This window comes from Varroa destructor, unplaced genomic scaffold, assembly GCF_002443255.2.
Source record: "Varroa destructor unplaced genomic scaffold, Vdes_3.0 BEIS01000004.1, whole genome shotgun sequence".
NCBI classification, from domain to species: domain Eukaryota; kingdom Metazoa; phylum Arthropoda; class Arachnida; order Mesostigmata; family Varroidae; genus Varroa; species Varroa destructor.
This window is the reverse complement of record NW_019211457.1, coordinates 33,064,689-33,076,934: the sequence shown is the minus strand read 5'-3', so window position 1 is coordinate 33,076,934 and position 12,246 is coordinate 33,064,689. Positions and strand designations below refer to the sequence as shown.

At 45.4% G+C, this 12,246-nt stretch overlaps 1 protein-coding gene and 1 long non-coding RNA gene across 7 annotated transcripts in view; one reads left to right on the top strand and one right to left on the bottom strand.

Moving 5' to 3' along the window:
- The window catches only part of FoxP (forkhead box transcription factor P), a 317,599-nt gene that overhangs the window by 218,323 nt on the left and 87,030 nt on the right, over positions 1 to 12,246 (bottom strand). For all 4 annotated transcript variants that reach the window (XM_086986479.1, XM_086986478.1, XM_086986477.1 and 1 more), the window contains exon 2: positions 5,435 to 5,498. The gene's annotated coding sequence lies outside the window, so the exon portion shown is untranslated. The remainder of the gene's footprint in view (positions 1 to 5,434; positions 5,499 to 12,246) is intronic.
- Positions 1 to 12,246, top strand: part of LOC147756105 (uncharacterized) — a 33,564-nt gene that overhangs the window by 20,058 nt on the left and 1,260 nt on the right. The window lies entirely within an intron of this gene.

Here is a 12,246-nt window from a genome sequence, read left to right as displayed (position 1 = left end):
AGCTCTCCACAACGGCAAAAGCAACGCGTCTCAGTCGCCGGAGCGATCACGGGAGTGGTCGCTGTTTGGTCGTACCTCAAACCAAACACCCCGATGATACCTCCATCCAAGGCTCTTCCCCCGACGAAACTGCTCAGACTCGCGGACGCCGCAGTGAAAAACAGTTCGGTCGCGACTCTCGGGTCTGTGACAGTGGCGGCCTAATTCTGCTGCAATGGTCTCAGTAATGCTCGAGAAAGTGACGAATTTTCCGCTAATTTATATTTTCAAAAAGCAGCAAGCAATAAGCAAGAACAGAGAATGAAACAAAAAATAGCGAAAATCTACAACGCACCTACTGCTACCGCTGCTGCTGCTACCGCCTCTTCTGTTGTGGCCGCGCCTAAAAACAGCCGCCTCCACCACCCACTCGCTGAGATCGGACCGTTCTGTAGTCCTGTATATTGGCAAACGAGATGCGACGGTGATGCTACTGGCGATCAGCGGACGAAGCTACGCCCTATGGACGGTGTTCGGCTTCCACTAAGCTGGGGCAGCGAAGAGGATCAGCTACTATGACGACTACCACTAGCAGACGCAATTGTGGATAGAGTGCAAAGCCCGTGCCAATCGTACTACGCTCCGCGCCAGTTCAACTGAAGTTCCTCGCCACCCACTGGCCAGGAAACAGCTCCTCAAGCTGCGTTGAGCGATCTAGATCTGGGGGGGGGGGGAGGGGTAGTCGAAGCGGGGAGGTTAAACGTGGCCACTGAGTGAGAGGTAACAGTAGTTGAACTTCGTTAATGTAATAGTTAGGAATGGCGGATGAATTGCACTCGATGGGAGTCGAAGTGTACACAACAGAGTCCATAGCTTCGTGCGCGCAGCAGCAAAAAAAAAAAAAGAAAAAATAAAAGGAAAACTAGAGAGAGTACTAGAAAGGGGATATGGCACCCCACCTTCCTATATTGCAGCGTTAGTTCCTTCGCTGTATCGGGAGCAAAGTCGCTAGTGCTTAGGCAAACAACACAAAAAATATGGCTATACATTCTTGGAATTTGGACCAGTAGACGAAAGTTACACGGCTAGGGGAGCTATACGCTGCTGAATATAATTTTCATACGTAGGTTTAATACTAACTGAATCTTGTTGTCTAAATGTTATAAACTGCACTGGCCATAGCTGGTTCTATTTTATCTATATTGTCGACTCCGTAGAACAGTCACCCAACATCTTCGGAATCAGCATTCATTCTACATAATTTTATTTGTAAGCATCTTCTTGCATGTTTATTGAATTATGGCTACATAAGGGCGTCGTATTAACTCTATGGAGAAGAAGTTAGTTAGGGAATAAAGGGTAAAGGAAAGATGCAAACCTTTTTTATGTTCGGATGTACAGATACGGCCAAATCCAACGCTCTCGCTTCCATACGCTCCCGAATCAATAGCGGTGATCTTAGGATAGAAACAACAACCACGTTTCCCGATGATATTACATGAATAGTCGCGATGGCCACTTTCAGGTTAGGAAGCCGAATTGAGAAAGAAAAGCTATATACTCTAAAAAAGGACATCGTTACCGCTAGCCGTTGATTCAGGCCGCCTCAACCAGCTGTGAGGTTGCACTCTAGTTTATATCTCATACGTTGCTAACCAGTCATGGCTATGGTGCTGAATGATGCTAGCCTCGTATTGTGTCCTAAACCATCCTCTATGGCCCGGGAGTACACTCGATTCTTCTTGCATCATAATGATTATAGGTATACACATAGTGGTCACCATTCGCTCTCATGGTCAACACGATTTCTCCCTCCAACGACTCCCACTTCACGAACAGTGTCGTACACAAAAGAAGCGACAAAAGCGGAGAGTCCAAGGTCGCGAGAAGACCGACTCGATCCGGTCGACTAACTTAAACGAATGCTAATTGGTTTGAGGCAAAGCTTCACTGACGGTTGTCGGCTTACACCCTTATCTAATGTTGAGATAAAAGTAATCAGATAAATTTAATCTAGCTGTAGATTTCGGACAAAGGTCTTACGAGCGATTACGTCGATTAAAATATTGGTGCTTAGATCAGTTTTTAAGATTCGACGCTAAACGAAGGGGTTCTCTTATTTTTTTTTTTGAGTGCGAAGTTTTCAATACATTGAGGCTTTCGTATGCCTCAATAAGGGCCCCCGATGGGAGCATCGGGTAGACCGAATGATCTTGAGCCTGAACGATGTCTTTACAACAAGTTCGCTCGGGAGAACTCTCACGCGAGTTTCTCGTCAGATTTGCTGAGCTCTTCCTTGTTTGCCATTCTAACGGATCATTGCAGAAACCTCGGCCGTCGCCGGCTAAAATAGAAAATACGTCATGGTTATTGACTACCCTCCCGCTGGCCGTATCAATATGCGTGCTGTGAAATTGAGCGGATTCACCAGTGAAAACATCACTGCGAATAGCGCCAATCTACATTTGAGATATGGCCAAAATGTATTCAAGCTCAAGCGGAGTGAGGATACAATCGCGTGTTATTGATTTGACTCTACCTGTACTATACAAAATTGTTCAGTGTAATGCTCCAGCCGAGCTGTTCGTAGGAACAGTTCTTCCCTCTGGTATTTCCCTAACTCTCTAATAGCCCTAAATTCATATCGTCGTTGCGTTTTGAAGACCTTTTTGACTACAATCTTCGGCACTCTATTCGCTACTGTTGCACTAAAGTATTACGGCTTGAAATTACCGCTATTCCCATACTAACTTTGTATTTCGCAACCATTCCCGCCTAACACAGCCAAGTGACTTCGAAATGACCAGATGCATTCATGGTGGGGCGAGTGGAAGGCGAGTACGATACGATCAAGGAGCTAAACCCCCGCGCATGACAAGCCTCCAGCTTCGTCCGTATCTGTTCACATTCACTCTGTTGCTTGTTATGCATCGCTATATTGTACTCAACGCGTGATATGCAATAGGACACATGTAGTTTAGGAGGTCGGTTAGACAAGCTGCCGACACAGTAACACTACATGATATCCTTTAGGAGCATCGTGGTTGGATCAGTAATGCCCGATCGGTTGGCTCGTGCCGGACGCTCACTGCTTTCAGGGCGAGTCGCGGCTGCTTCGAAACGGTCAGCTAGTTGATCGTGGCCTTAACCAACCATAATGTGGCTGTCGTAACCTGAATTGATCTAATTCCATTTAAAAATTACCCCCTCATGTCGTGCTCCCCAGCAACTGATAGACTCCTCTAACTATATTTTTTGGGTTTAAGAGCGATAAGGGGGAGACAAAAGAGGAGGCGCAACCTGGCCAGCCTGTTGCAATAGGCCTGCGTACCCGTTGCTGGCTGCAGCAGCAGTAGCAGCAGATGACCTTCAGACGTCATTTAGAGGCCGAAGAGTCTGGCCGTCGTACTCCGACGCCGAGGATCGGTCAAACTGTGTCAGCGAACAAATGCGACTCGATGCAACAATAACAGCGCCTTCAAGTAAAAGCTCCGCTACGAGCAAAGTACTATTGAGAGCGGACTGCATCTTTCAGCTGCTGTCACTAAGATGAAGATCGGCCCGACGACCCGAAGAGGAGATCTGTTTGCTCCTCGTCGTCGCAAACGCATGTATCATCGGATGCAGCTACCGCGCAGGACCACTGCAACATCAAAATGAGGCAGGCTGCAGACGTCCGAGCTAGAGCGCGCGCGCCAAGCAGCTCACCCTCATCGTGTCAGATTGACCGAAAAAGTGAGAGCGGTTACTAGCGGCCGGCGGTTCGCCAGCCAGCCAGCGAGCCAGCCAGGCGGGCCGGCCGGCCGGCCGGCGGGCGGGCGGGCGGGTAGGCTTCAGGGACATCACTGTGATGATGTGAAATGGGGATTGTACGTTCGAGCACATCATCTCATGTATGGCTAGAGCTGAATGCCAGTCGCTGCTCTCCGTCCTTTTCTCGCTTCCACTTCCTCCACGGCTACACAGTCTTTCGTGCTTCGTAGTTGGACGCGCCGACGATTACTGCGACTACTGCGGCCACCGACAATCCACTTCATTGATAGTTGCATTAGGTCATCGGCGCCACCACCTTCACCTCAAGAGAATCGGCGGTGGGGGTGCCACAAGACCGATGGGCTGGGCTATACGATTTTGGAATGCAACGTGTTACAAGCTAGCGACTTCCCGACTACACGAGTAACGAACTAGTGCTGGTTTGGCCGCCATGAGCAGGGCGAGTATTGATACGATAGCCAATGGTGCACGGAAAACACGGACACCCTTTCTAGCGAGATGCCAAACAGCTAGAATATCTGCTATTTCGTAGTCATGTTTTATTGATGCATGCCAAAAAAAAGAAGAAAGAAAAACTCTTGATAAGTGCAAGTACCTGGTAGCCATCGCTTGTTCGTAGATGTAGAAGTCTAGTTTCAGCTTTGAAAGGCTAGGCGGCATCGGAGTCGTTGCTGAAATACCGTTTATATCGATCACTGCAGTCAAACGCTCGATTTGAAGAAGATCGATTGGTATACTCGTATTATATATCGGTGTACGTATACGGTATATTGGATTCGAAGAAGTGTCGCTGACAATATCAAGTCAGGTTCAGTGTCATAACACACGGTTGTGTTCCTACGCCGTCTGATTTCGATTTGTCTCTGACAATTAGATATTACTGCGGAGTATTGACTAAATATGAAAGAAACGAAAGTTGCAAACATTGCAATTTAGAAATTACAGAATCTGTAAGACCCGTCTGGCAATATCGCTATGAAAAAGATAAGTTGCTTTATAAAAAAACAATGCTGCGTACAATCTGCACGTCGACACGGTACTAGCCTGGGTATTGTGTACGCGAGAAAGACCTGCCCCGGAGCTAGGTGCTCGTTCAGACCGATGACAAAGAAAGTCAATTTTTTCTCACTTGATGTCTATATTTGCCTATTTCAATAGGTGTATATGTATATATATGTTCCAGCGAAGCTGTGTTAAAACGACGCTTCACTGTGAACCCAATGAGGATCGGACAATAAAAAACATAATTTTCTGTTTATTTAAATGTGCAGTTGTCCGGTAATGTCTGACCGTTGTGTAAGGATAGCTGCTAGGCCAGCCAGTAGTATTCACTATTAGACAGATTGGTACGGTCCTAATTCTAAGCCGCGAGTATCGATCGTACATCCTGTGCCGGGTATTGTAATAACTTACATGACTTCAACCCGGTTTTCTAGAGGTCACGACGAGTGTGCATTCGCAATAGAACTAAATACCCCGTAAAAACAGTGCTCCCCTACGATTCAAGCGATTGTTATTAGTGAAACTGTAATCGGGTTAGTAGAAGTGGGACGTCGCTGTTTCGACCCACCATATGAATATGTAAAACGTATGTCAATAAAATTAGATTATAGAAAATCATTATGTCAATATTGGGTTGTCGTATCGCTTCAGGATCACCAGAAACTGTCGTCTCACTTGCCTTAAAAATAAGCGTTGAAGTATTGTAGGAGGAAGTTTCTGTCGTCTGCTATTGTACACATTGCCTGCAACGGACATGTCAACAAATGACTTTGTGAGAGGTAATTACTTGAAATGGCCCCGCTCGAGACTCCTGATAAGTGATAATTCCATATGGCCATTGCTATATATGTGTGTGTTATGATTGTTACCACTCGCTCTTCTGACCAGTAGCTGGCTATATAGAACAATGTACGAGGATGAAAATGACAGCACAAATAACATTCGCTGAGTTACCTAAATACGAAAACATTTACTACGTCATGTCGACGATATCTGATTTATGCGGTCCTAACAACTTATCAACGGCGGTCCGTTTATCTATCGTAAAAATACGCCAACGACCACGTTGTCGTATTACCATTATGTATTTTCTATACATACAATCACTGCTGAATAATGTTATAGCAGGCCTAATCGTTTGTGTGAGCAAACATGGAAGGGGGACTCGCCAGATGCAATGATATAATAGAAATACACGCACTCAAAATGGATTAGATCGTATTGGATAAATATACGAACATGTTTGCGTAAATATTTTATTGTAGCCGATAGAAACGCGTAGAAATCCCGGTAAAAATTCAACCGGGTATTTCTGTTGCCATCGAGGTATTAAGTCCGAACGATTTGAAATTTATAAAATTATCCGCCATGATCCATTCACATCTGAGCCGATCAGGGCTGAGTATTTTTCGAAATATTAAGTTCCTTTATTATGTGATGTCACGATAGTGTCAGGCCATTTTAGCTAGCTATATATATATATATATATACATTTGATTAATGTAAACGATATAGATAAACAGTATGTATTACGCTCTGGACAGAAGTGATATGACAAAAAGCGTACATTATACGTTGATACGTAATCAGATCTCTGCTATATTTTATCAGGCCGTCAGCGATCGACATCGATATAGCAGACGTACGCGGTGGATTTTGTAAAAATATTAATGTTGGCATAATATTTTTAGTCGAATACAAAATTATAGGGTTGCCGGATCCTGTAGCGGGCCAGTGTTAGCCAGGTTTAGTTCGCGAAAAAAGCCTAAATGCTTGTCTTCTTTATGAGGATGGCCTTAACGTTCGACGTTTAACTAACAGCTACGAGTTTTACTTTTAAAAAAAGGTAACATTCACATCAGCTAGTGCACAGGTTGCTTCTTTTCGGTTTAGATGTTTGCGTTCGATCTCGATAGCATGGATGGCACGAATGAGGTACTGTTTTTCATTCCGTCTGCTCTATTTACGTTGAAAACTCTAGCCAACTTCGACCGGTTGCCGAAACACTGCAGCTATATCTGTCCCATCCGTAGTGGACTTCGTATAATGAGTCGCTCAACGTGTATGAATTTCCCGGTAAAAAATTTTCTATTCCATTGGCGAATTCTTTATGATACGGCTTGTCTTGGCACCTATTCATGGTTATCCATTCCCGCCTTTTCCACGCTCTTTTCCTTCTGCCTCTCGCAGAGTGAAGCTTTAACGACCGGGCATGTCTTAGGCGTGTGCTCAGTCGCATTGTTAGGGTCACTTTAAACATTTTGTCGGCCTCGTGCCGAACGCTGCCGGCAGCTTCGCCATAGCCAGCGATAGCAGCAGAAGCTGCAGTCGATGGACTGCGCGCTGACAAGTTTAAAATTCCACGAAGTCGCAAACCTCTCTCACTTCATCGCCTAGAAATAGTACAATATCGATGCAGCGTTGGCGGCGGCACCAAATAGTTCGCTTGATCTGCTGGCCCAACTGCCGCCGCTGCTGCTGCCCAGCGTCGTCCGCTCATTATTGCCCGAGGTAGTAGTTGTGCTGTTACATTAGCTGTGGCATTAGCTACCCTGTGCACCGCCAGCTAGGAATCGCTCAGGTTTTAGAAGACGCGACCGGATCTTGGACGGCGACCAGTGGGTTAGATGAGGAAGGCTATTGTAAAGATGGATGCAGTGCTTTTCGGGATTTTCGTGGCCAAGAAGCGACTAAAAGTAGACTACAAAGTGGTTGACTTTATTCGCTGGGGATGATGGCTATTTGTGCCGGCAATTTCCACAAAATCGACATAAATTTGATTTCGCTACTGCCGTCGTGGCATGAGCGCTCGACGAGCTATTGAGAGGCTCTGAGGGGTTTTCATCCAGGGAAGCAGCATTTCGTCATTCGACTCAGTGGCTTGTTAGGGGGCGAGTCCTTCGCCAGCACGCACCTCGGAGGACACGACGGCATTAACTTGCATCTGAATTTGTACTGTGATCTCTACGTGTCCTGTTTACCGAACAATTATGAACAAGCAATGAAGCGGCTTTACCACTAGTAAGTAAATAAAAGCAAAGAGCGAACGATGTAGATAATTATATGAAATGAGTAGAGCAAAATCATTGCGTGGCCTGCACTCCCTAAATAGTTTATCCATAATGGGCCATAATCAAATGATTATAAGGTATTACAATTGTCACTATGAAGGTGACGAAATCTTATTGCAGACTATAACTCGATGCCTGAGCTTTCGTTTCTTTTATGAAGATCTGACAATGATCTTGATTTTGTTTACCTACAGTTGGGCCTAGCACTTAAATCATCAAAAATCTATACAGATTCACAAAAAGAACTAATTCCCTCACTTTCTATGAGTGAAGTAGACGTTATTTTGAGTCTATTTATTTAACGTTGTTGTTGCTATTTGTCCATAATGTCCTGTCTGCAAGACGTGTATTCGTTCTCAGTCGAACGATAGCATCATACAAGCATCTGGGATTCGCAGGCGTGTCACACTATGAAGATTCTGGGGTCGACCCAGGTCGCGCCCTCTGTTTTATACACCCTTAAACTTTTTAAAACCGAAACATTCGCTACTGGTTCAACGGACTCGCAGCTTAATCACCTGAACTAATAGAATGAACAGCATTTGCGCTTACTACAGGACCTCACCGACCGTCACAAAGGTTAGTGACGTTAGGAATAGTCATATATGAGGTAAACACTCTTGCATGATCGATGCGCCGTTGCGTCGTAAACTTTGTACTAGCATTACTATGCATCGTACCACTGTGCCACACTTCAGCACCAAAAAGGCTAAAGGCGCAGTGTTTAGCACCCTGTAAATAGGCAGGCACAACAAAATCAGTCCCTAAATCTGCGTGTTCGAACACCTTCTAAGATGCCATTCCATCTTTGCATGAACTTTTCATTGCAATTGACCTCTGCTGGCCAAACAGCTGACTAAGTTCTAATCATGAGTTCGATTTCTTTCTGATTTTTTCTTTTTTTTTTTTTTTTTTTTATCTAAGAGGTCTGTTATCGTTGTTCGCAGGACAGCTTCAAGAGCGGTTGCGTAAAGGTCATTCGGTTGATTGTCTGATGCATAACGGTATACACCGGCTCGTGTCTGTTTGTCTGTACACATGCTTAGACAACCCATAGCATCGCAACTAATACAGAAATGCCGGCTACTCCGTCAGGAAAAGTGAAAGCGTTGTAACTTCGGCTTAGACCCCCCAAAAATCGCGCCTGCTAATTCCACCAGCAGCCCAGACCTTAGCAGCAACACGGGTAGCGTTCTTATTGTTGTCGTCGTTGTTGTTGTTGTGTGGGCTAACTTTGTATATATATTTCAGAACCTATCTTCTCTTCCGTTGACTGATTTTAGCTAAATATTCGACTGTTGGTACCGCTGCTTTGCGACTGTGCTTTCATAGGCAACTTGCAACTCAGTACCACATCAGTGCATATGGACCACGTACTAAGATGTTAGGCCGATAATCTTCTCGAGTTTCGCCAGCAGGACCAATCTAATGGGTGCAGTAGCAACAACAAACTGGTGTTCGCTGCAGGTCAAACGCGATGAGGCCAATGGCCGATGCCATGTTATCGACGTTCAGTCCAGCCATCATGTTGCTATCGTCGTTGTTGCTGTCGGTGCAAGCTTACGAATTTCTCTCCGCCTCTTGTATCTCGATTTTTCCTAAAAATTCCCAGATCCCGAACTGGTCGTTTAATCTAATCCTTCGTAACCTCCTTGTGGCCGCGCACTCTAATAGAACGCCATTTCAAACAAACGTCCAAACAGCAAATACTCTATGCAACACCCGAATCGTTAGTGGCGAGCATCAACAACGGTTAAGTATGGAAAACCAGAATCGCCTCGTTGACTCTGCGCAGCCTAGGCCGTTCAGCCTGAACAAACGACTATTCACAAATCTGTTATTCCGGCTAACGATTTATAATATCCGCGACATCAAAGATAATCAGAGCTAGCAGAACTTAGTAACGCTGCTGGCCCTAGCGAATGTTCGTACCTAGCGAACATAATTAAATACGGAACTTAATACACAAAAATAAACCAGTCGCTGTTGCTACCTAACTATGTTTTTCTATTATGTACAATATATATCACCACAAGACGAATTGCCGTGCAGTATATACTATATATCTTGTACGTCCTTGTATGTTACTGCCTGCTGGCTGTCATTACGCGATGATCTCTTGCTCTTTTTTGGATCACTTTTAGCTGCGAAGAAAATGTTCAGGCCGTTCGATTACATAATCTAATATATTCATACACGAGATTCGACAGACTCGGTGGAAATTTCCTCACATCCCTCTAGGATTGCTACATCTTTCAGCAGTAAGCGTTTCGGCCAACGATATTCTTCCGCCTTTGCTCGTTCGTTGACTTTAGCAGTTCTCTAGCAATACGTACAGCGACTGCCCGTCATCAGTATCAACGTCGTCCGCTGTACTCACATACGTACATGAAGGATTAGTTTGTACGCTACGCATTACCGCAACGATTCGCGATAAGCGACAATCCTAAATCAGACCCAAGTATGATAGATATGCTGGACGGAGTGCATTTTCGCTTATTATGTACGTTGGTTTCATCTTCGGCTTGTTAGCGCCATCTCTGTATTAGAAATATTGGATCGTATGCCTCTGACTGTTATCCAGCTACTGGTTCATCTATCGCCGTATGTTCTAGCTGCCTCCAGAGAGCTGCTGCGACGTTCATTTCTAGCCACAATCTGTGCCCAATCTGGCATCCCTTGAAGACGAAATGTTCCTTGTCTAACACGCATCTCGTAATCGGAAGACGCGCTCCTGCAGTTGTTATTCAGTCAGTCAGAGCTAGTGAGAGCCAGCATCGTTCAGGTTAGCCTGTCGAGGAGTGTGGATCTGTCGAAGTGCTTGAGTACCCGCGACTTGCTTCCATATGAGCCAGCACATAAAGACTACAAGCATCGAATACTCTATTGATGCTTACCAGCCAACCAGTCAGCCAGCTTCACTGCTACTATGAGGGAAATAGGATTCCTTTATTATAGGAACTGTCTGCGCGGGAATATTTTATAGGGTGACTGCTAAGTATAAACCGGGCATAGAAGCCGCAGTCGTGGCCGCGATAGTGATGCCTTTAGAAGTACACATCCATCCCGTTTGTACACTTATCTATCTCATATATAAATATGCATAGAGCGAGTGCGTCTAGGCCGGGACGGAGCGTGCACTGCGCCGTATGTCGAGAGGCCCATTGAACAGCAAGACATGAACAGTCGTTAATAGTAGCTAACGGGCCAGTCCTGGCAACGGATCGTGGCCAGGTCCTGACGCTGCTAGTAGTAGATGATTGCGCTGGCCATGATGATGATGGAGATGAAGAGACGAGGGTGGCATCTCGTAAACAGCAAATCTGCTGGTACACTTTCGCTTGACTTTCACCATCAGCTGCTGCACATGTGTACTATCCGACTGTTTCGCGCTACGAGGACAACTTAAACAAGGCATACAAATATGGAATCGGTCGACTTGTCTGCATAAGCTACCAACGTAGAAAAAGCAGCTCAACTTAGAAAGTGCAATATTCTATAAACGAATAGATATTTATCTACGACAGGCATATAGATGCATGCTTCATTTATTATGTGTGCTATTTGACCTCAAAGTAAGCGTTGAAATGCAATGAAAATCGACGCCGAGGGTGTCCGTACCATCGTTATAGATCCATGAACTTACCTATCAGTTAGAACTTAGGAAAGTAAGGAATGTGCCATAAACCCATTCTGCATCCGCGGCTAGTTGGTAATTGCGCATAAACATAACGTGCAATACATTCGAGCGAAGCGATGTCGCTACTGTAGCTTCTATTCTGCTCGCACGTAACAAAAGCTGTCATGTTTGTCATTTTTATCCAGTGACGATCCCTACTGACGACATGTCTCTACTAGTTGATTATTGGCCCAGGGGAATTATTTAGGCTGCCATCCGTTCGCTGGTTAACTTTATACGAAATGATACCTTCTCAGATGCGTCACGGCTCCTTGCGTCAAGGGCAGCGCTTTTGCTGATCAGCTTCGTTTTCTCGTGCTTTCCTCAGCATAAACCACTGTAGCTCATTTTCGTAGCCAACTTTTACGTGCATACATATGTTCATACTGCCTACCCAGCCTCTCTGTACCTGTCGCCTATAAGGGTGCACGCAGTCGGCCAAACAACAGTAGAGTTTCTTCGGGTCGCTCAATCTAGCTATCCAGTTTATGTAGTGATTTATCCTCTAACGGTAGCTGAGCGACAGAAGGCGGAAGAAAGCCGGGACCTGCGATGTGACGATGGCTCGATGCTGCCGCGCCTTTCCCCTGCCAACATACGAACTCTAAAGCCTTTGAAACAACGGCTCCCGAAGTATCACTCTCCCTTATACTTCGCAGTCCTTCGCCATCTGATCAACCTCCGCCGCCATCTTGGAGAGATCACGTGAGGCTGAAACAGCCAAACAACAAGACGGAGTGA